This window comes from Apis florea, unplaced genomic scaffold (assembly GCF_048593485.1).
Source record: "Apis florea isolate Af1SG1 unplaced genomic scaffold, ASM4859348v1 contig_2839_pilon, whole genome shotgun sequence".
Lineage (NCBI taxonomy): Eukaryota > Metazoa > Arthropoda > Insecta > Hymenoptera > Apidae > Apis > Apis florea.
The window spans coordinates 692,210-718,408 of record NW_028256653.1 but is presented as its reverse complement, the minus strand read 5'-3'; the positions used below and the strand labels follow the sequence as shown (position 1 = coordinate 718,408).

The window sequence follows — 26,199 nt, the reverse complement described above, 5'->3', positions numbered from 1 at the left end:
AAGTGATAAACAAACTTTTTAATATTGGCAATATTTCGTTTATAGAATTAAATAAATTTCAATTGATTGCTGAACATTGATCGATTCGATATTGAGCAAAATGTATAAACGAAATAAATATTTGGATGAACTTCATTATGCTCGAACGATACTATATTATTTGTATTAAATTAACACGTTAAACAGATTTATCATGTACAGAGTTGAATATCATATTGGAATAATTTCGATTAACAAAAAAAAAAATAAATAAATAAAATATGCTACATTAATCATTAAGGATTTCACGTTATTTTAAATTGCTCGGTATATTTTTTATTTCAACGTACAAAATAAAGGGATAAAAATCCTATCACTAAAATCGGAGAATAGATACAAAGAGGGTGTTCCTTTTTATAAAATATCAACTTATACGTATAAGTTTCTAAAAATGTTTCGTACGTGACTTACTTACGCCACAATGATTCTTCTCATCTTGCTATATATGTCGATGAATCTTCTTGAATTATAACTTGAATCATATTACGTAATATGTCGAGACAAGGTGACGACGTGGCGCCACTACAAATATTTCTTAAAGAAATAAGGTTCTATTGCCTAATATGTAATAACTCGTCAGCGATGCCTCTGGCACGATATTTTTCTCCCGCCAACTTCTCAACGTGTTCCACGCTGAATGTGAGCACTTTTACAACGTCAGTTGTAAGAGGAACGAAGGACGAAGGACTCGAAATCGCCCCTGAGAATAGTACATCCTTACCCTATACGAAGAAAATCGAGGACGGTGTCGTAAAAAGGAATTTACTGGACGACTTATGCTCCTATAGAAGAAAGGGCGGTAATAATACTAGCCAGATCTAAGAGGGGTTCGAAGCACACGACGAATATTCACGTACGAATTTTTTTTAATTAGGTTTACTTGAAGTAACATCACGTGTTGAATTTTGCAATTTTTCTAATTAGAAAGGGTAATTTTGTAATTAAAGAAAAATTTTCGCTTGTGAAATATTATTTTGCCGAAGTTTATTCTATATTTTTCGCGGATTAATCTCTTTCAAATTTTTGAACGGTGTTAATTATAGACCTGTTTGTTGAATATTGATATTACGAGATATAATATGATCGATTATTTACGATAATTTATTATGCTTTTTTATTTTTGAAGTTTTATTATATTCTGAGCAATAAATAATGCAAAAAAACTATTTTTCTAAAAATTATAATTTTATAAAATTATGAAGAAAATATTTAGTAATTTTTAAATAAGATATTATTAAAAATTTGGAACAATTTATTTATTATTATGCTAATAGATATTAAATATTTAATGTAAGAATGAAATTATTATTTTATTTATTATTATTTTATAAATTTTAATAATTTATTTTTAATATATTTTTAATTAAAATATTTAAAATGTATTATATAACATTTTAATTTTTCGCGCGATTTTTACTCAAGAATTGGCTTATAATATCAACCAATCAGAAAGCCGCTAGGTGAGCTGTGGCGCGCGACGTCATTCTCCTGTGGATAATCATCGTGAGAGGACGTGTATCGCACCGGCTTCGGTGATTCGAATAATTTTATTCATATTTTGTTACTAAATTTTATAAATTAATCAGTTTTGTTTATTTAATAATCCATTTATATTATTGTAATAGTGAAATTAATTAGTGTTTTGAGTTTTTTGTGTTTTTTGTTTGTCGTTTGTGTATTTGATTGTGAGGTTATCGATACTACGTAGTAGCTTTATTGAATCTAGGTTTGAATTCACTTGTTGCTTCATCTTAATATAGTTCTTTTTATACATTTATTTTACGATTTTGATTTTCATTTGTGCAGATTGTCGGAATAACATCGAAAGAAAAATGATTTACAGCATGCACATGCCACGACACATGCATTCGTAGTTGATGACGTAGTTTTTCTTCAAGAAGGTTCTTCTTGGTAAGTTTAACAAAAATTTGCTTAGAATAGATTTTTATAATCTTTTTATCCATATTGAAACGAACGTACGATATCAATTTGATTCTATTAAATTAAATTACATTAGTAATATATATTTCGATCTACGTATTTCGACATGTTTCGATACTGCGTCTATCAGTAATGTTTATATATATTTCTCTTCCTTGTTCAATGTTTTGCTCAAAGTACGTGACATTTTTTCGTTGTAACCTTTCCGAAAAAATTGGGAGTACGCGTTCGTATTATATTCGACATGTTTCGACATGTTTCGACTTGTTGCTGAACTGCGCATTTCTTTTCCCTTCGTTATTTGATAATGGAAATTGTGACGTGGCAACTATCGATATTCGTGTTTAGAAATTTTAATATTTTTCCTCGAGATACGTGTTTTGTTTGCCATATACATACAAGTATATAGCATAAAAGTACATATTTTTTCATTTTTTCATAATATAATCTTTCTAAAAAATTGGAAATATGCGTTCGTGTCTACTACGCATTTCTTCTACTACATACGTTTCGATATATTTCGATTTTTCCGAACTGCGGCGCACTTCCCTTTGCTAATTCGATAATCGAAATTATGACGCGTAATTATCGATAATCGTAGTATTTAGGAAGCCATTTTGCGTTTATTTTTCTGCTGCGTAAAATGTAAATAGATATTTCTTTTCATAGCTATATTAATTATTATTCGTATATTATATTTATTATTGGATTAATAATACGTACGTTTTATTATATAATTGATAATCTTTCGAGTCTAGATTATTTGTTTTTTATTCATTTACATATTTCTTTTCATAATTATACATTTTATAGCTATATATCATAACTGTATATTATTTATTACTCGAATAGTATATTTATTATCCGATTAATACGTACGTTTATTATATAATTGACAATCTTTCGAGTCTAAATTATTTGTTTTTTATTCATTTACATATTTCTTTTCATAACTATACATTATATAGCTATATATCATAACTATATATTATTTATTATTCGATTAATACGTACATTTATTATATAATTGACAATCTTTCGAGTCTAAATTATTTGTTTTTTATTCATTTACATATTTCTTTTCATAACTATACATTATATAGCTATATATCATAGCTATATATTATTTATTATTCGATTAATACGTACATTTATTATGTAATTGACAATCTTTCGAGTCTAAATTATTTATCTTTTATTCGTTTATTTTGATAACTGGGTCGTTTATCCTACATCATTCGAGGCTTTTCAAAGAATATTTTCTAAAGAAAAATATTTTCACAATTCGCGGAAACTATAACCTAAACTATAACATTCTATACATTTTTATCGCGCGAAACTTTTTATCGTTGGCTAACAGCTGTTATAATTCTCTCGCGAATATAAATTGGCAATTAAAAGCAAAAGTTTCGAAACGGCACTTATGCGTGGATAGCGAGAAAGGGGTAACGGAATAAAGTGAGGAACGAGTCAAAGCGACGTCTCTCGAAAGTTTCTCATTCTTGGAACTTAAGTTTGCCTTTCAGGGTGTTCGTAGGGTGAGAGAGACTAAGTCTCTTCATCTGTCAGGTGCAACCAGTTATCGAGTTACTTAAAGCGTTCCTCTTCTCATAAACGTATCTTACGTTGTGCTGCTTATGACCGCGTCAAAGGGAAAAGTATCACTTGACATTTACGTAATACACGAACTGATTTTTTTTCGTTTATGGGACAAAACGAGTGACTTTTAACTCCTTTCTTTTTTCTTTTTTTTTTTCTTTTTCGTGAAGCATACATTTAATAAAATGCACGAATGAGCATCGTCTTAATTGAATGTGTTCCAATTACCTTTTATTTGAAAAAGATCCATCCATTCTTGTTAATATATCGAGTTAACGTAGAAATTACGATATTCTTGCGAAAATTTTCATTCTCTAAAAGTTTAGAATATTTTTACAAACCGAAAGTAAGCGAGTTATCGTTTCCGCGTTAAATTAAAAAATAATTTTTAAAATATTCAAAGATTTACAATGTACAAGATATACCGTGCAAAAATAATTATCATTTCGAAATTGGACAAATGGCATAGGTATATATATATATGACTAGAAATAGAATAGTTTGCAAAGTTAGCAAGTTATTAGAGAGCTGTGGCGTGACGACATTAATAATACCTTATTATCTCTAGACACAATTCGTATATTGTTCGAAGATAAATGGGAATGTAGTTAGACTCCGCCAAAAACTATTTGCCTATGTCATCATGATTCAAGTATACATTATTCGTAGTATTGCTTTTTCTTTTTTAATTTTAATCGCGATAATTTTTTAGATGTAATATTATTTTTTTTTAATATTTTTAGACTCTTGGCACATTCTTCATAAAGAATAAATGGTTGATAAAGAAAGTTTCGTACGTTAAAATTCATAGCATCGCAATTTTTGTCGCGTAATAATAACGAATGTAATTAGATATTTTTGGCACAAGATTAGTTAAATCGACGAATTAGTATAAAGATTTTCAAATTTTCGAGTTAACGAGCGCGAAGAAATCGAATTTAAAAAAGTTCGTGGAAACAGTTTGTTTTAATTTTTTAGATTAGAAAAAATTTTTGTCTTACAAAAATATTGATCAATTTTTTTCCATTAAATGATTATATTAACATTATCCGTTGTTAAATACATTAAATTAAAGGAAAAATATTCATAGAAACTTTCGTGATTTCAACTCACAATGACAATTGTACACACGCGTGGATGCGTATGCACGCGTGAAATCTTAGCGAATTTACGAGCAACATAAAAAGGACAGCGTATAACCGATACAGAATAGGACTTTGCGAAGCTTTTACGAGCGTGTGCAAAAAATATAAAATTTATACACCGACAGTCATGAAAGGCACAATTTTGTCGCGTGCTGGTTTAATGCTTGGTTTTACGATTAGAACCATCCAGTTGCGTATATTAAATTCTACGCCATCAGTAAGCATACGCTTGTCACTATTAATCCAAGTTTATCGTATCAGGTTATAGAATCCATTTTAGAACTAATAAATTCAAACTATCATATCTATATAACGATCGAGACCCGTGAACGAACGTTACGAATTTTGCCCAATTTAATATCACGACGATTCAAAATGTATTTACATAAAATTTTCCAATTAATGAAAATAGAGTTTGTTACATTTAATGATAATCCAGTCGACTTATTAAAATCGTAAACGATCGAGATAGATTTCTCGCTACATTTAACTCGTTTATTTATTTCATTTCGAATATTTTTGGGAGAATCAATTGATTTTTAATTGGACAAAATCAGACGATCTTTAATCTAAGTATCGAGTATTTCAACCCTCTCCAAATATATTCTCCTATCCTTCATTACTTATATACAACTTACCGACTCTATAAATATAATCATCTCCAATATTAAAAATATACCAATATATTTACACACGCGTGTATCACACACATTTACGCGCAAAAACAAAAATCTCGTCTATCAATCAACTAATTTTCCAACTCGTGTTTTCGAAAATCGTATAAAACAAATAATTATCTCGATAGAAATAAAATTACCTCGAGAAAATACGAAAGCGCGGCAGTCACGTATATCACGATTACCAATCCGTCACCCCGCGATCGAGAAACGAACGCGGAATAGGCGTGGATCCGTCGTTATTCGCGGTCGGCTTGGAAAAGTTCGGTCCCCGAAATGGCGGGCGGAATCAAATAACAGAACGCGGTTTGTTTGCAAGCCACCCCTCGAACGGCCAGCAGGAACATACAAACCATCCCCCCTCCCCGTCCCTGGAAAACAGAGTCCAGTCGCTCCACCTCCTCCCGAATGTTGGACCGGGACACGGCAATCAGCGCGAACGACAGTGGCAACGTTCACCGCATACAGATATCCGCCAGGTTTTATTTAGGGCTCTCGGTTAGAAGGTATAGACACACAAGTACAAACACAAGGCCTCGTAGGAATAAGGGTTGTATGTGTACGTGTGGATAAGCTGGTTTATATAGGTGTACAAGTGTACACACGCGCGCATAGTTGGCCTCCGCGTATATCCACGAGCCGAGTGGAAATTCATTTTAAGTTTAATGGGGATTTCGCGGGACTAATCCGACTCTTGAGCGATTTCGCCCACCGGGGAAACCTTTAATTAAGGACTTTACCAGGTAGTCGACGTGTGCGTACGCGCACAGAGACGCGGATCTCCTCCCCCCTCAAAGACAAAATTGTCCACTCCCACTATATTTTATCGGATAGAGGAAGATAAGGGCATAATTGAACGAGTGATAGCCGCCAAACCGTCCACCAAATCCGATTTCTCCTCGCTCATTAGCTCAATTGCATTCTTCTTACGATTAATTGAATAATGGAATAGGCTTGTATTAATTGGGATTCCCCGAGAGAGGAGAAGAAGATATATATGTATATATATACATGTGAATAATACATTGGCACGTAAATTACGATTGAAATCGAGTTATTCCTGGAAAACTAAAATTTGGCGCGAGGAAAAGGAAAGAAAGGGTGGGGACGTTGAAGTTGACGAAGTTAAATCTGAGACAGAGATGGTATTGTAACCGCATAAGGAAACGGCGTATCGAATAAACCACCGAATCGACACGTTCCAAGCCTCGTTATTCGCCCCTCTAATAACCCGCGCGGTTCACAAAGAAAATCTTCATCCGTTCGTTGCATAATTGACGACACGGTGGCGAGAGTAATTCGCCTCGTTTACCTGTTCCACTCGCCCGAAGCCGGCCACTTTTCGCCGTCCGTATAATAAAACGGCGAATAATTTTAACGAATCGACCCTTCCCCCGCTTAATTACAACGCGCTTGCGAGGGCAAGTAACGAGATTGCCGCGCTTGATACAAATCCTGTGCAAAGTACGCTCTCTCTCTCCCGAGGATATCTATATATGCAAACCCTTAAAACGCCGTTTCAACGAAACCTGGCCCTCGCTGCACAACTACCACGGACGTGTCGCACTTGACGTTAAAGGGTTTCGAGTAACGCACACGTTTGCACGTTCGTCCGCGTTGTTTTCGTCGCGTATGGGCCATGGTTACCATGGCCAGGGGACACCTACCTGTGCGTATCAGCTCGACCGAGAGGAACTTAATAAAGACCACCGGGGCGTGTTGCAATTTGCACGCGTGATGCTCGTTTTGGCGAGGGAAAAGCTTGTCCAGCGTGGGTTGGAGATAGAAACGGATAGCCAGGATGGGAAAATTATTAAATTCGTCGGATATCTCGTTTTCGTTCCTCCTTTTTTTTCGTTCCTCCTCCTCGGGCTGGCTCTTACGCTCGCTTCACTCTCCTCCTCTTTTCCCCCTTCGGGTATCGGTGTCTTTCTGGAGGATCGGTCTTTCCTGCATCTGCAACTGCATTTCCCAGTTAAGATGAAATTCCCAGACGGTGAGTGGATATAGAGTCGGGTTTCAGTCGGATGGATGATAGGATGGCGAGGGGTGTGCGTCTCTTACCGGCTTAAATTTTCTTCTTTCCGCTCTCTTCCCTCGTCTCTTATATACGGGAAACTGGTATTATATTTTCGTTGTTAATTGTAATTTTATTCGTTTATTATTAGAAATCTCGTGAACGTTTTAATGATGTTTTCGCGTAAACATTGCTTCTTTCGTTGTAATTTTGTCGTAGAAGGGATTAGATATTAATTTTTTAATTTTAAAATTACACTCGAGCTGTACCCCCTTTTTTTTTTTTTGAAATCCATAATTTATTGTACATTCATAAAATCATTGTTGGAAATTGTTCGAGTGGATGAGTGGATAAGCGTAATTTTATTAATGTATAATATTTTGAGAGCAAAAAGAAAAATTAGTTAATATTTTATCGCTCTCAAAAAAAGCGTGATTCGAAGGGAGACAAAGTTTTGCTATATTACAACATAACAATTTTCGTTTTTAATTAACGTTGTAACATGACGATACTACGATTATGTATATTCGGATTTTCGGCTTATATTTGGATATATTCTGTAAAATAGTAAACGTTTAATGGAAATATCGTGAGCACGATTCGTGCTCGTAAGAATTTCTCGGTTCACGGACGGATGTAATATCCGGTAGAGTGAAAAATTCCCGCGTGCTACGCTGACGAGGATTCGTATGCACGACGAGAAGACTCCAAGTTTCCCCAACTTTTAATTGACTCCATCGTGAAACTTAACAGACACGACTTTGATCGTCTTCCTTTCGTTTATCCCGGCCCGCAATATTCCGGGGAGACTTGGATTTGACAAGTACGAGAAACGATTTTTACCGGCGCGCAAAAGTTTGACAGGTTGAAAAAGAAAAAGAAGAAAAGAAAAGAAAAGAAAAAAAAAAAAAAAATTCAGAGGACAAAGTCTCTGCCGAGTCAATGGAAAATTTCAGTTCGTTAAAAGTAAAATTTTCGCTTTATAAATAATATTATAGATGGTGAATAATTTTTTAAACGCGTTTAAAAATTAATCCTCTTTACATTGAATTGAGATTTTTTCTTTTTTTTTTTTTTTTGGTTACATAAATGTTATATATTTTATATGAATGTATATGGTTTAAAATTGAATTAAAAAATTAACAAGGGAGAGAATGAAGTAGAATTTCGCGTAAAGTTTTTAATTAAATAAATGGTCTCCAAACATTCAAAATTCGTTATAATGTTGTAATATCAGAAAGTAGAGCTGCTAGGTTGGTTGCTATTTAATTTTTCGTTCATTAAGTGCGCTTCTCTTGCATAATCACTTTTAAAGCGAATTTTAATGGAAAGCTATTACTTTCTTTTTATATTTCCTTTTTTTTTTTGCACCTAAGTTTCTCTCACAATTTTTATTACGAAATCTTAGATACTTTGACATCTTTCGATCGTTTTGTAATCATTATTTTCTTTCTTTTTTATAAAAAGCGTTGTTACACACATTGAACGTGAATGTTTCGATATTTAATATTTTTATAATGATACGATAATTAATACGACAAACATGAAATACTATAAGCGAGGTATTATCAACGAGACAACAAACGCGAATAATCTTGTAATAATAATTTTGCTTGAAACGTAGTTTCAAATTAATCTCCTTCGTATTCTTAACTTTTCATTGGAGCTTTATATTCTACATATTAAAACCGTGATGGTCATTCGCGAGGGGGGGGAGCTTTCCGGCTAGTTTACCTGGAAATTACATTTTGCGTTGCATGCATTGCCTTCGTGCTGTGGACGGCTGGAATTACAAATGAAGAAATAGGTAGGGATGGAAACGAGGAAGAGACGAAAGAAGATAATCATATAAATAGATTGCAGTTCGTCAAGCAGAACGAAACTCCGTACAATTCTTTTGTCTGCCAACTTTTTATAATTACTTTATTTTGTAATTTCGCGTGGCCGTATAGAATGCGGGCATTTTTCCATGACTCTTTCACAGTTTGTAGTATTTTCTTCTACAAACGTTCCCATTTTTCAAGCGAGGAATATATATATATATATATAAAGGAAAGATGACGCGAAATTGGAATATATTTTTAATACGATATTTAGATCTTTTTTCTTTTCCTTATTTTTATCTTCCTCGATGTTCTTATAATATTTCATTCAAATTAATTTAACTCTCGTAGCTAATACAAGTTGTCGCTTTATTAGGATATTCTCGATACTTGAAAAAAGTGTACAATTCTTATATATAATACATTTAGATTTTTCCATATTTTTAATATTCCATATATTTAATATCTAGATTTTTTTTAACAAATTGAATTAAATAGATATATATATATATCTAGTGAAATTATATATTTTTTTCTCTCCATGGATCGAATATTTCGCTTAAAAAAATTACGCTGATTCTCGTTAGTCTAATGATCGTTCGCTTATGTATCGTTTCAACCGAAAGATTGCGTCCAAGTAGATGTGAAAAACGAAGTGCCAGGGGGTGGAAGAGGAGTGACGTAGAATGTATAGACTCCGCAAAACTGCTTCCAGCAAGCAGCAACGAGAAATAGGAGAAAATGGAAGAAGAAGAACTGGGCCAGCGTGAATAAATTGCGCCTCCAGCAAGAAGAGCGTTGCCTGCGTACGGTCCGACCGGTTAGACACAGCTGGAAGTCTGACAAGTTTCCAGGCTAATATTTGTAAAATACGACACGCAAAAATATACGTGCCTCTGCTCCCCCGACTTTCTTCCCCCTCGGCTCAAAATTCAATGAATATAAGATGATAAATATTGAAAAAATTTTTTTTTTGATATGGAACAAATTCGACGTTTAGTTTCGATCAATTAATTGATACTGATAAACATTCAGGAGGAATTATGAGATAGCGAGAATCGATACGTCACGAATCTTTGCTTACATATTTTAAAAAGTTATGCAAAATTAAAGGAAAAAGAAAAAAAGGAAAAATATTAAACGATGAAAGAAAGTCGTAAAAAAATTCTAAGATTCAATTATGAGTTTGTTGTGAATATGAAATAATTCCACAAATCCTGTGAAAATTTAAATTAAATTTAAAGTATGAAGGAAGAAAATACTACGTACTATAATATTATCGAATAAAATTTCTATTTTGTAAGCATCAGTTTTTTTTAATGACATTTCTTTTACATAATTTAAAAACTATTTGTATTATTTTGTAAAGGCTGCGAAAACGTAAATTTGTTAGATACAGGAATCGTACAGGTATTTACACGAAGAGGAACGTCCAAGACAATGGAGGGAGGCGAAAGTGGGCCAGCGTGAATGAATGGTACTCTTGATAAGAACATGGCTCTTGATAAGAATTTACAACCCATTAGAATTTTGTTGCGCTCTGAATTTCACGATTTTCTACGATCTTTCAAGATATATTTTTTTTTCTTATTCCTCATTTCTACGAATCGTTCAAATTTTTGAATATCGTTGTTGAAGACGAATCGAAGAAGAATTATAATTATTGCATTTTGATCGAGAATTTTTCATTATTAATATAATGCAATATTGTAAAATACGATGTTAATTTGCTTCGGCTCTGGAATTAATAAAAGGAAACGTAAAAGGACGTAAAAGATCTCTGCAGCATCTCTCTAAAAAAGAACTTGCAGCTTGCGCCACGGAAGAACAATTGGCCAGGATTTCGAACTATCCGAGAGAACGGTAGAGTAAGAGTAATGTTTATGGAAGCAAGGAATTTTCATCGTCGATGGAAACGAAACGTTTCCCCGTGTTTATTCCTCTCCATTGCAGTTTCAACTTATCCATCCCTTAAAAACGGGATTCTTTCGAGAAATAATGATTGCGCTTCCCCTTACACCACCACCGGTTTGGAACCCTATTAAAATTTGAATTTCAAGCACGGAGAACAATCCTTTGTCCTTTGGGGCTGAAAGCATAGTCACCGGCAGATATTGCTCTTTGTCATTTCTTCTAGGAATCACCCTTGATGCAATCTGCACAGCTTCGTTACGACACCGATAGTGTCGTCCATTCCAGATTGAACAGGAAGAATAGCGACATGGAATAAGTTATACATCGTCAAGATACAAGATTCTAGATTCTGGATCGATGCTTGCTCCATATTCTTGCCCCGATCGATACGCAGCAAACCATTTCGTGGATAAATTTAATTCTCGAAAATCAAAATCAAAATTCACTCTCAACGAAATTCTAAAATTCTAAAATCCACTGCAAAATAATTCGGCGCAATTTCCAATTTCAAATCTTTTCTCCTTAAAACTTGCAACCCATCCTTCCTTCCATTCAAATCTTTCCTTGATTTAAAGTTTGATTCCCTTCTTTTTTCGAAAAACTATTTCGTGGATAAATTTCTTTCATACAAAATATATCATAAATATTTCGTTAATTCTCAAAATCAAAATCAAAAATAATTCGGCGCAATTTCCCAAAATTTCCTTCCACTCGAATCTACCCTTGATTTAAAGCTCGATCTCCAAAATCTTCCTCTTCCTCTCCCAAAAAACCACGCGCGCACAACTTCGGGGAGTCGAAAATTAATATATATAAAATCATAATATCATAGATATTTCGTTAATTCTCAAAAATCAAAATCAAAAATAATTTGGCGCAATTTCCATAAAACTTGCAAAACTTCCTTCCCCTCGAATCTACTCTTCCTCCCCCAAAAAACCACCGTTACACGCGCGCACAACTTGGAGGAGTCGAAAATTAATATATACAAAATATATCATAAATATTTCGTTAATTCTCGAAAATCAAAATAAAAAATAATTTGGCGCAATATTCCAAAATTTCCTTCCACTCGAATCTATCCTTGATTTAAAGCTCGATCCCCAAAATCTTCCTCTTCCTCCCCCAGAAAACCACGCATGCATAACTACAACTTCGAGGAGTCGAAAATAAATATATACAAAATATATCACAAATATTTCGTTAATTCTCGAAAATCAAAATCAAAAATAATTCGGCGCAATTTCCATAAAACTTGCAAAACTTTCTTCCACTCGAATCTATCCTTGATTTAAAGCTCGATCCCTAAAATCTTCCTCTTCCTCTCCCAAAAAACCACGCGCGCACAACTTGGAGGGGTCGAAAATTAATATATCGCCAACAACAAGCAAATACGCAGCATCCGGTTTAGTTTGGTGGCAAAACAAAAGCGGCGATACAATAAAGCGTGGCGGAAACAAAACGGGCGGAAAGCGAAAGGTAGGAAGCGCCGGGGACGAAGATGAAGAAGGGGTGGAAGGGAGATAGCGAGGGGTGGGCGCGCAAGAAAGTGGGCCACGGCGCGAATAGATTGCCGCTCGGATAAGAAGCGGAGCAGGCCGTGTGTATTCCGTCCGGTCGGAGACAGGCAAGCGGCTATTTTCTCCACCGCCAGCTTGAAGCTTCGCAACCACGAATGTGAACGGCACGAAAGCTGGCAAAATATACGAGCGCAACTCGAAAATCGAGCTTTAACCCATTCTTAAGCTTCCGCTTATATCGCCACCTTTTAGACGAGGCTGACGATTCTGCGAGGACGAGCTTTTTTTCAAGGGAATTTTGTCCTTCTAGTTTTTTGCTTTAGGTTTGCATGTTTCTTTACGAGGTTTTGCTGTTAATTTTAAAGAGATTGAAATCGTAGTAGCGAGCCGTCTGATGTACTTTTTGAAAAGAAATCAGGATAATTGCGCGTAATCGGGAAAGTATTAAATCGTTCTTATCATTCTTAGAATTTTAGCTCGAAATTTAATTCCTTTAGATCATTGCTCGTAGGACTTCTTCACAAAGATTAAAAATAATCTCGCGTTCTTGAAACTTGGAGTTTTCTGTTCCGTGCACGCAATCCCAATTTTTGGACAATCACGCAATTGCAGCATCGAAGATTCGAATGCGAAAGATAAGCGGTGCTCGACAGCGTGTGAAGATTGTAGGCAAACTGGAGGGAAGGGAAGGGGAAAAAATTGCGACATGCTAGCGCCGTCATGGAAGCGATAATACGCTGCTTAGAGACGATTATATACATGACGGGGCTGGCACGAGAACATGCATACGCCTAGTTGAACGCGTGTAAGATACCGAAGTTACTTGTGGCCGATATCAATTTTCACACGCTGCTTTCAGAACGGCGGGAAACGGTAGTTGAACTTCTGGCTGCGAATGCTAATGTTACGAACCGGTTTACCGGCTTCGATCGCCGGCTTTAGATACATGCTACATTTCGTGATACGATTTTGTTTCGGATATATCACACTTGTAGTGCTTTTTAATGGCTTTCCTTTTTTCTTTTTTTTCTTTTTAACGAAAATCGCGAAATAATTATCTCGATTTCTTGAGAAAAATTATTATTTCACCTTTATAAGCTCTGGGTTATCGCGAGATTGCAACTTGTTTTACACACTCCAGAGAATAATGCAATAACTTTCGATCGTCGTTTAAATCCCAGTGTTGGAATTGGTGACAAAAATTTATTTTCGATATACACACATCTGTTACTGTTCCAACTGTTGCTCTCTGCTCTCTCTCTCTCTCTCTCTCTGCCTTTCAATAAATTCACGAAACGAAGTTAAAAGTTACGAATCCTCGTCATGGCGTCTTGGGTAATTCTTGCTTTTGTTGGAAACCGCGAAGCAATCCCGGCAGCGGTATTGCAGCTGAATTTGATTAATCCCTTACTTAGTAGCGGCTTTGGACCGACTAAACAATTCGCTTATCAGGAACAGACGGTGGTTGAGAGAGAGAGAGAGCAGCGATGAGTGCGACGAGTCGAGGCCACGACCTCGGCACGTCACAACGAATCTATTCGGTTGTTACAGCTGTCGAAACTATGAAATTCAATGCATCGAATTTGCATGCTAATCCGCCTGTCGTAAACTAGGCATGTATAGATCGCGTGGATCCGTCTAAGTTGTAATTGAATGAAGACACCAACGTTGCCCAATGTGACCGAATAACTCGATTAAGACGCGTGGCTAACGACTTTAACAACCTGTGTGTACACACTGCGCGCGGATTCATGCACGGTGTTCGATGTTCAGGCGATCATTTTTTCCCTTTTGAAATTGTGTCGAACCGATAGCCTCCTTCGCCTGTTGGCGGACGACTGAATATTTCTAAGTGGATAACGATTTGTCGTGAATCAACTATTCGGATATTCATTCCTTTTTTTTTTTTTCGATGCGTGCAATTCGTAGAATATACGATAAATATTATTTTTGTGTAAATTTAATCAAAATAATTGTTGGATATTAAGATTGTTGGCATTAAGTTCTCTGATTGCTGCAGATATTAATTTTATTTGTACGTATTCTAATTGGGTATAAGAATTTCCTTCTTCTATCTTAACGAGAAAAAGATCGATCAGTTTGTTATTTTTGTGTATTTGGGAAAATAAAAGAGGCTGCCTTAAGTGCAGGAAAAAAGATATAATAGTGGAAGGAAGGTATCGGGAGAAAAAAAAATATCAAACTATTCAATTATAATTCAGGAACAACTAACCGTATGTTTATCGAAGTTCTGCGCTAACATTTCTTGCACGTTGTCGTGGAATCTCGTCCCTAGTTATGGAATATAAACAATTGTGCAGAGGAAGGTAACGAACAAGCCCTGCATCGACGACGTTACGTTGATTTTTCCAATGGATTTTCTTCGTGTTTACCTTCGTTGCCATCCCCCCGTTTCCTCCCCCGTTGTTAGAAGTGTTTTCACATTTATTCAACTTCATCGCGCCTGAACAACTGTTTTACCGCCCGTGTTTGTTAAACGGCCAATCACGGGCTAACGAATCGATATTTAATTACGTAAATTCGAGATGAAATAAACAAATCGGATGATCATATGTTCATTTCTCTGTAAGGGGTTTCGATCAAAGTGCTTGTTCCCGATATTAACAGATATAAAATTACATATTGATTCGTTGCGCGCACGATTTTACGAATGTAAAACGACGAGCTATGAAACGTTCGAAGCTATGACTTTTAAGCTTAGGAAAAAAAATTATCGAGAGCGTGAATTCATTGCTTAAAGAGGAGGCATTATTTGTTTCACTTAGAAAATGTTTTTCAAACAAAAGCCATTCGAAAAGAAATTTTAGATCGAGAAACTGTTGATCAAATCTCCAATTAAACTCTTGACGAATTTCGAGTAACAAATTGATCGGTGTAAAAAAGAAAAAAACGAATAATATCATTTCAGGAAGAATTTCATTTGAGAGAGAGAGAGGGAAAAAGAATAATGCACACGTTAAAATTATTGATACGATTTGCAGGAGGGGAAAAAACATATCGAAAGATACAAAAAAAAAAAAAAGAGAAAAAAACCCGAATTTGTTATCGATATTATTTTATAATCCCTCTATATATAAATTCTCGCGGTATAGAATATTCAAAAAAAAAAAAAAAAAAAAAAAAAAGGCCATCACAATTCGATATAACAAATTTTCAAGTAACCAGAGGATTTATTTCCAAATAACTAGCGAAGCTATCGCCGCTATGTTGCGCGATATTTGGAATTTTCGATCGAATTCGGGGGATATCCCCCTCCCCTCGAGAGATCGAGGAAAAATGAGGGATCGATGCCAGGGGCGGTGATGCGTGGCAGCCGAGAGCAACGAGTTAACAATTGCGATGATTCATCTATCACGCCACGCTCTTATTATAGCTATATTGGAACGATAAAACTCATCCCAGGTTAACCCGTGCCATGATATAACCGACTGAATTCCATTTAAACCGGTGGTGGAGCGAGATAGCCGACCGAATTATATTTTCCGCTACGCCTGTACGTTGCGTGTAGACCGATAAGCAATCGTAAGAATTGCAAATAGCCTTTTTTAATAAATAAATTTAGATAACGTGTTTCAACGTTGTTGTATTCACGAGAAGCGAAGTATCAATGGGGAGGGGGGGATTAATCCGATTTTTCTTTTGTTTCTTTATCCGTTTGTTTGTTTTTCGAGAAGGGGAAAAAAAAGAGAGGAAAAGAAAGAAGTGTCTATCGCGCAAAATATTTCAACGATTTCGCGGCCGTCGCGAAATGCAGACGCCAAGTATGCGCCGCCGTTTGCAACCAGAATGCGTTACCGAATGTTTCGCACGCCTTGCAAAATATTCGAAATTGTTTGCAATCCTTTCTTTTAGTTTCGCAGCGGAAAATTCGAAGAATCGAGCCGTTTGATTTCGTATTTAAAACATGAGTGTAATTCGCGAATAGGAAAAGGGGGAATAAAGGATACGATTAAAATAAAAAAAAAAAAAAAAAAAAAAAGGTATGAAAATGCGTAATGAATAAAAGGATACATCAAAGCGAAGAGTATAACAGGGGGGATGTAATAGAGTAATAAAGGAGGAACGTAAATTAAAAATGAAACGTTAGACGAAATTACATATTTTTTGACTTACTTCTGTTTCTACACGCGTAATTTGTTTGGTAAGTCTTTACCTTTTACTCGTTGTGTAAAATCCTCCCTCCCCCTTTGCTCTTATAGTATTATTATACTTTTCATATTCACGTTCTCTCGTATATAATACGAATATTTCTAAAACTATTCTTCTAGAATTTTAACTTTATTCGTAATCTTAATCGGTGAAAAATTACAAATTAATTGTAACGCGTTGAAAAATTATATGTATAAAAAAAAAAATTTAGAAATTTCACTGTTTGAGAATGAAAATGGTGAAATCGTATTAAATCGAAACACGCTTCTCTTTTATATTCCGCAATGGCGTTTCTGGGGGACGAGCGTGGAAATACGTGTCGCGTAATGATGTTAAGCTTAATGGGCAATCACCAGGGCGAGTCATTACCATTCGCGCGATCCATTTTTTACTGGGGCTGTCAAGCCGTTGTACGTTGCCAGCCACTTGCAAGTTAAATTATTTCGGATTTATGTCGGTCAGAGACATAGCTCTTTTCGCCGAACCGCTTCGGCAATTGGTGGTGGTTGGAGATGAAAAGGGGTGGGGGGAGAAGGTAAGCGTTGACGAAAGAAGAAATGAAAATGCCAAGTGAGATCTACGGGAGGACATTTAAGGTGAAAAATTGAAAAGAAACGGCAGAACGGGGGAAAAGAAACGGGGGAAATACAAAGGAAAGGCTTAGAGAAATGGGTAGACGTTGGAATATATAGGGGAGATATATCAGAGATTGAAACAAAATTACCTTTTTTTTTTTTTTTTTTTTCTTACGATTCTACGATTTTAAATTGATATAAGAATCGATATTGCGACGTATAGATTTATATTTTGTAATTTTACATTTCGAGTCACGTTTTTTTTTTTTTTTTTTTTTTTAAAACATCACTCGATTAAATTTATTAAATTTTTAATTCAAATATTTGTAACAGATTGATATCAGATTGAAATGAAAATTAATATAGAATATAGTTCTGATCAATTTATATTTATATAAGTATATAAGATTTATAATATTTTTTGTAATATGGAGATAATCATGGTGATGATAGTAACGCGCGCGCGCGCGTGTGTGTGTATCTTTGCGAAATCGAAGAATTTTTTATTTTCGCGTTTGACATTTTATTTATTCATCGTATTACGTATTTAATATTATGCAACATTAAATACGTTTTAATTGGGATAAAAAGTGATTGTTAAACAGAGATACGTATCGGGATTTCTCAGTAGTATAGGAAAGAGTTATATCAGACAATACACATACAATATATTACAAGGCAGCTTGCTAAAATTAATATTTAAATCCTCTTTATTTCTGTTCAATATCTTCTGTTTAATATATATATATATATCGATTCGGTGTATTAACAATTTATACGCTCGTCGTAGTCGCATTTATTATGTTAAATATATGCTAAACGCATACTGTATATGCGCAGGGATAAAATACAATAATGACACGTTTATGAAAGAAGCGAAAAGCGTAAAGTTTAATATACGTGAAATTAAAAATCGTTGAAAATAAAATCATCGTCATCCGCGCGTTGCATGCATTTAGTAAATTGTTTGATAAATAAATATCACGCAATTGCGGTTGATATATTAAAATGGAAAAATATCGAGATGATCACGCGTTTCTAAATTAAACTTAAATCGATAAAATCGTTCCCTATCCTCCCCCCTATATATTTCGTTCATTGATTAAACCAACAAAATATTTACATTAGTAATGTTTTCCAGTGATTAATTTCGCGATGATTTTACGAACACGGTAAACTCTTACAGTACCGTAATCACGATAAGAGCGTAATTCCTGATCCCATAGTTACTATACGTAATTAATATGATTATTTAAATTAACGCTAATTAAATTTAGCGTTCAATTGCACGCCCGTGTTTATAACGTGTTTCACGATTAAATTTTACCTTCAATTTCTCAGGCTGAATATTTAATTCCCTCCCTTTATTAATACACTTTATATTTTCACGTTAAATATCGCGCGTATCTTTTATTCTTAACGTTCATTAATGTTTCACGGTGGAATCTCATATTTGCGCCGCGACGAGAAACACAAATTCCTGTTATAATATAAATATAATATATATATATAACATATATATACAGGGATAATGGATATACGATTACATAATATAATATTGTCCAATTCTGTGCGCATTATTATCACATTTCACTATTGTCTCGTTAGATATGTCGCGACTCCCACCAAGTTTTCCTTTACGGTTTGTTTATGTCGCATGCGCACTATTTGCCTCAAGAGCCGTAGACGGTTCGCCACTCTTTCAGTCGACGGGAAGCGTGCGGATGTTTTGGATCTCTTGTGACTCGTTCGCCGTTGAAAGTTCGATATCGGGTGTCTTGTCGACAATATTCGTTCGCGCTTGTGATCTATCGGTTCCTTGCCATCGTTCGGCAAGGGGGGGGGAAAAAGTGTGTTGGTCGTTCGCGCGAAGTTTTTTTTTTTTTTTCGCTCAAGATCGAGTGGTGACTGTCGTTTTGGCGCGAATCGCGGTTCGAGTCTATCTAAGAGAAGAGAAAAAGAACGAAAGCCAACAACGATATTGGTGAGTTTAGGGGAATAGTCGTGAATTGTGTACGGATGTGATCGAGAATTTAGGATGTGGCAAAATATTTATTTATCATCACGAATCTAGAAATTCGTAATCGGTGTCAAGAGTTTCCACGATGTATTTGATAAGTTAGTTGTACAAATACGGTGTAAAATATTGACAATTTCTTTGCAGATTTTCGAGGTTTTGAAATCGTGATAATATTAGTAGTTGTTTATTTCTCTCTCCCTCGTGGATAACATATCATTAAAAAGTTAGTTGATTGTATTTCGAAAACGGAGAAATATTTGTCACGTTGGTTAGAGAAACTCGTTAACTCCGTTTCGATAATATCGCGAAACGCGTGTGAATCGACGTAACTTTGCGTGTAATGCCAAACTACCAGTGGAAACTTTAAAGATTAGTACAACGCGAAAGGATTACAAGGATCATTGTGCCAGGGAACACTGTTCAACCCCGTCAGTGGTGAGTCAAACTATAAAGTTAAAATATAGATCTAAATTTTAACAATATTTATATTCGTTGTAGCAAGAAACTTTCATTCGACAGAACATTATCGCAATTTACATTTTAACGAAAGTATCTTCCATCGTATCGTATCCTCTTACTATTTTTAAAAAAGTAAATACAGCGTCTTGATAATAAATATTTGCCAGTATACAAGTAAAACTCTAGAAAACATCGCGTGTAATGACATATTTTTAATTAACGGATATATTTGATCGAAAAATATTCCCTCCACACGAGATGAATATTTTATTGACCGATAAAACCCGAAGAAATTGTTATTCGTAACTTTCTGCGATCGCGTTTCTCCCTTTCGTCCTCCTTACACGCGATTTTCGCGTATCTTGAATCAACTCCTCATCTTTCACCATTTTTCTATAATTATCTCTTCGATTGTTCGAATCGAACAACGTGCGTATTTCATAAAAATAGATATACGTCGTCCACGCATTTTTTTTCTTTTTTTTTTTTCACGGAGATATTAACGAGTCGTCTACCCACACGAAGCATTTGTTTTTTCAACGACATGCTGAGCAATTTTTTTCCCCACTCTTTTTTTTTTTTTTTCATTTTTTTTCCCCTCCATACCTTCGGGACACGCAGGTATAGCGTTATTATCGTACCTACGGCACGGAGAGGGAGACGGGCTAATTGAAATTCGGATAATGGACGAATCGATGAACGGCTACTGTTGCTTCGGGCGAAAACTGCTGTTTTTGTCGACATCGTTACGCGGAATTTAATTTTCATGCCTCGCTAATGTTACCACGACACTCCTCCGTGCACATCGATTCGCCATAGTCTTTCTATCGGTTCGGATAAAATAATGTGCTCGTACGTGATTCACAGTGTTGCTTCCTTCAATTTCGTCAAATATCGAAATATAATAATTATTAGATTCTCAAGGCTTAATCGGTGTTCATTGGCGGTGATTGGCGAGCGTTCGCCGAGAGGGGAGGGGGGTTAATTGGCCTATTAAACGGGCAAGCTCGAGGGTTGATGATGTCTTGCGGGTCTCGTTACCGCTTTCACCATGTTGCGGATTAAAGGAGCCAAGGATATAATAATATTTATATCGTTCAATCCAATCTGTAATCTCGTTTAACCCGTTTATTTAGCTGTTGTACGATGAACATACACCGGTTATAGATGGTAAATGGCAGTTTTTTTCGGTTATTGGTGGTAGAAATTATTGATTAAAAAAAAAAAAAAAAGAGACAAATTTTCATTGTAATTTTATAACAATTGCGTGTTATTACGTGTTATTTTATGTTATTTTTATGACGTGTATTTTTGAAATAGGATTAGGAGTGAAATATATTCCATTCATATGAATTTTATCAATATCAACAAGATTTTTGTAGTGGCTAATTATCCGATCGAATCTAATCGAGTTTCGAATTATATTCTGAATTATTTTCAAGTGTCGCTTCACTCGAAGCACGCTGCGAGAGTTTATCCGTGGAAAATTTCTAAAATCTACTCGTCACGTGACGATTATAATTACATAGTATTACGAGCAATTGTTATATGTTTAATCACGTATTCAGCGACGTATTCAGACACGATTAGCAATAGGAAATGAAAATTATTGTTATTATATTTGGCACAATGTGAAATTATCATCGCTCGTGTTGTAGATGTTTCCAATATTCCAAGATCAATACCAATAACATGAGTTCATTAATTAAATTGACAGTCTAGATAATATTGCTCTATTATGCGGCCGACAATAATAATTTTCTAACACTTTCCTCACGAATCAACATTCTCGTCCCAATGTTCTAATCAGATTCAGAAGAATTTCGGTTTTAAGTATAGAAAGTAGGATAGGAACCTTTCTACCAACTAACTTTATTTAAAAAATTATGGAAATCGTTTTCGTACAATATTGATCTCGCAATCTCGACGCGAAATCGAACGTTAAATGTTAAAAATTGTTAATATTTCATCTACGTATTTCAATCCAAATATATACGAGAATGCATTAAGATAAATTTACTTTCACGAATTTACTTTCTCAATCCACGCCCCATATCACGCCCCATATACAAAATCTTACCTAATTATAAAATATAACTATACACAATTTACAAAAGAAAAGCTTGTGATGCCATCGAATCGGTTTCCACTTTCGACTCGATCGAAATTTGATTTTACAAGGCCCCCTAATACTATATAACAACGCGATTAACGATTTATTAATCTCCAGAATTTCGTGCTCGTGCGAAATTCGTGCATACTCGAGCAAAAGCTCGGGGATGATGGTGGTGGGACGAGGATTTTACAACAACGACTCAGCGCGTTTACCGTCTTCCAGGGTAATAAAGAGGTTCATAATTTAAAGTGACCTGTCGAGATAGGGACTTATAAATTGTTTTAGCCTGCATGGTGGTCAGCATTATCGCGTCATCGGAATTACGAATGCTGGGAGGCTTCTCGAAACCTGCTTCCTCCTCTGTGCACACCCCTTCGTGCGGTATGGCATCTTTATTGTTTTCCACGGGTATCATCCCTCGTGCGTGCACGGTATCCGAATGGGAGGACCGCGTCGATTGTGTATAACGTTCGAAGTGAATCGTTCCGCGAGATACCCGACCGTTTTCAATGGACACACACGCATACACACACTCCCCCCTTCTTCGTATTACGGTAATTAGAAGCAAATATTCATACGGGATGAGAATTCATGATTAACGATTCATGATTCGTAGGAAGATCGAACGATAGGGGAGGATGTACACGGTACTTGGTTATGGATACTTAGAATTTTTTTATTGTAGCGTACGTTTGTAGATATTTTTAGATTCGAACGCTTAATTTTATTCCTTTTTTATGCTTTTTGTTTTTTTTTTTTTTTTCAAGAAATGGTATTAGTTATAACTCTCTCGTGTCAAGGAATAGTAATAAAATAGTAAATATCTTCTTCGTATAAATCATCGAAATGATTATTAATATTGATTGAATAAATATAAATTCAATTGGTTAGATTTTTATTCGTACATATTGTTTCTTTTGAATTTTGTGCTTTCGATATTTTTTAATCTTTTTGATAAAATTTGAACAAGCGCGAAATTAAGCTAACCAATAACAAAAATTGGTTAATTATTGAGGTATCATACAAGTGCGAATAATTCGTGTTTTCACTCTTCATTTTGATTCGAATTGAAACGATTGATTGAAAAGTTTTAATTTATAATATATCGAAATATTTAAGTATCGGGGAATTACGAAAGAGGATTTTTTTCTAATTAAATCCTGTTACTGCTTACTGCATTTATTTTCAATTTAATTTAGTTCGAGATTGATTAAAATGATCGATATACACAAGTATACATAATGTAAAGCGGTAGAGAGTCGTCTTTGAGGTAAGAGTTAACTGTGTCAAAGGTAGTACTAAATTAATTGCTACGTACACACGATCATCTATGCCTGAATATAATTCGATCGATCGAAAGGTAGTATCTTATCTATAATACGATATCGTACGAAAGTGAAATGTTTAATCTGTAAATCGAATTTTTCGAGACCAAATAGGGAGGCATATTAAAATTCCTTCGAATAACATAAATTTTTGTGCAATTTCAAAAAAAAAAAATAAAATATTTTCTTCTCTCGAAAAATCGAATTATTTTCTGGTATAATTCGTGAAAGGAATACAATTGGTTTTTGATTATTGATATAAAATTATCAGACGAATAAATTACGACAAATATAATGCGATTACATTCTCGTTCAATTATTCACGTTTCGGAGAACAACACAAAGCATCGACTCGTGTTTAAGTTATTACAGAACAAAGTAAATATTTATAGCGGCGTCGTTACGCCGAATTAAATTTCTACGAAATTCACGTATCTATCTGTATCAAAATAAACTAGGATATATAAAGATACACGTATATATATCCTCCCAAAATATTTGAACATCGTATTTCGATCGACAAGCACGCGTGATTTACGTACACACGCACGGTACCTCCCCCAGAGATGTTATACCTTATATAATCAAAAATTTACCTCGATAGGCCACCGATCGTTCTGTCAGAATTCAAATCGAAGGGATGATCGAGCGTTTAAATATGCATCGATCGTTTCTCCATCGAGTTTCGTACAACTCCACGGAACGATAAATTTTTCACTGTTTTACGAGCAACCTCGAAAAAGTGGAAAGAGAGGCCGTTTATACGCGGGGAGGGGGAAACATCTCAGGACATCCATATATATATATATGTATCGATGCACGTTTCGAGAATCGATGAATCGCGCGCTCTCTCACCGTTTTTCCCCGGCCATTCTTTCTCGCCACTTCACCTTCCTCTTTGTACCTTTTCAACTCTCTCGATATAACTGGTTCCCAGGCAGCATAGACGCCCGCTGAAATTCACGGGCTTATTTGATCGCTTACTTTCCTTTTGACGTGAAATGTTCCTTTGTAGCGCGAAAATTTGCTTTTCACCACTATATTCGCCGAGATACACCGCGCGAATATAATTCCCCGACTGACCTTTCTTTGCTTTCAAAAGAGAGTAGGGGGAGAGGGGGGGGGGATGGATCGTGGCGAATTTGCCCAGTTTTAAATAAATTGAACTGGATATATTTAATTCTGCAACAATGGCGCGCTTAATTTTTACTCGAGGTTGATGGCGGTTGTCCTTGATCCAGCGTGACACTTTTCGAACGAATTGCGCCGAATTTAAAAGTAATAATTCAGAGATTTCAGAAAAATTCGCGCGTTAGATTTCGTTTCGAAAATGAAAAATTACTCATGTTGAATAGAAATTGAAATTACAATTGACCGCAAGAATCGAGGACTGTGAACGAGATCGTATAATTTTTGCGGATCTGTGCAGTTATTCTTATTTATAATTACTTCGTTACACAGAAATTTTAAAATAAAAATTTACAGATAAAATATTATTACACATAATATTTTATCTTACTAAAATTCATAACATTTTGATTATGAGAAAAAGAAAAACAGCAGGTTATTATTATACCCGAAAAGAAAAATGGCTCCTCTTAAAGCCACATTTTCGCATCGTTCTCGACTATCTCGTGTCTCGATCCTTCGTTCCTCGATCGTCAACATCTCAAATATCCTTACGGTTTCCTTACGTTTTTGATGTCCCACCATCGTATTCACTGGAACAAACGCGTTTCACCCCCTCCCCTCTTCGAAGAACCAACTTCTTCCAAACAAATTCGGCTTTTTCGATCGGGGTTAAGAGTTTCTTATAGTACAGTTATCAAATGTGAGACACTCCCCACTCCTCAAGAATCGCCTACTTTCCGTAAGCTTCCTTCGTTCTCTTCCTCACGTGGAGGAGGAGGAGGAGGAGGAAGAGAACAGCGACGCGGGGGAGGAGGCTGCTCGTGTTTGCGGGTGACTGGTTCGAGGGGGAACGAGTTTCGAGAGAACTCTTAGAGGGAGGGGCGGCACGACGGCCTCTTCTTCTCCGCGAAAAAGTTGGCGAAAAGTTGGCCGATCCTCGGAGAGGTCCGGGAATCTGCGTTCTTAGCCGAGACGTTTCCATTGAAAGCTTTCTTTTCGGGGTCGCACCTGACGGATCGACTTATCGCAACTTTCCTCGTCTTTTTCAACGTGGATGAGAAAAGAAGAGGAAAAAAGAAACGAAAGAATGGAGGAAGGAAGGAAGGAAGGAAGGAAGGAAGGAAAGGGCGCGAACGAGCCGGGGTGGGGGGAGGGGGAAGGGAGTCCGGTGGAATACGAATTCTTCGAAGAATAGGAACGGGAGACTTGGGATACTCAAGGTCGAGTCGAGGGGGTAAGGATGGGAAATAAAGTTAGTTAGAAAGCTTGGAGAAAGAGCGAAATATTCCGGTGAGATTGGAAGAATTCCAGGAATACGGTTGAGGCCCGCTCACCGGTGGTGCGGCCGAATAGATTAAAGATTAAAGAAGAGGATCTCCAGGTTTTATTAAATATTCAACTATCCCTCTCCATCGTTTATAACTATGGATATTGGTTATAGAAAGAAAGAAAGAAAAAAAAAAGGGGGGTGGAGAAAGTTATCTGGAAAGTTGTTATCCGGCTCGAGTCTTTTTGGAAAATTGAAACTCGAGCAGCTTAACTATTGGAACAATGTCAGATTCTTGTTTTTTTTTTTTTTTTAGGAATATACTTTTTACGCAATGGATATGATCAAAAATTTTTTTTTTTTAAGAAATGGAAGAAATTAGAACCGCCAAGTTAAATAATTGGTTTGTAACGAAATTGCATTGTAAATTTTGTAGATGTGCGATACGATGTTGATAAAAC

General features: G+C 35.5%; 1 protein-coding gene across 1 annotated transcript in view; it reads left to right on the top strand.

Moving 5' to 3' along the window:
• The first annotated feature begins 1,518 nt into the window (after positions 1–1,518).
• Positions 1,519–26,199, top strand: part of Sema2a (Semaphorin 2a) — a 677,811-nt gene continuing 653,130 nt past the window's right edge. The window contains exons 1-2 of the transcript XR_015291833.1: positions 1,519–1,765; positions 1,846–1,950. The gene's annotated coding sequence lies outside the window, so the exon portion shown is untranslated. The remainder of the gene's footprint in view (positions 1,766–1,845; positions 1,951–26,199) is intronic.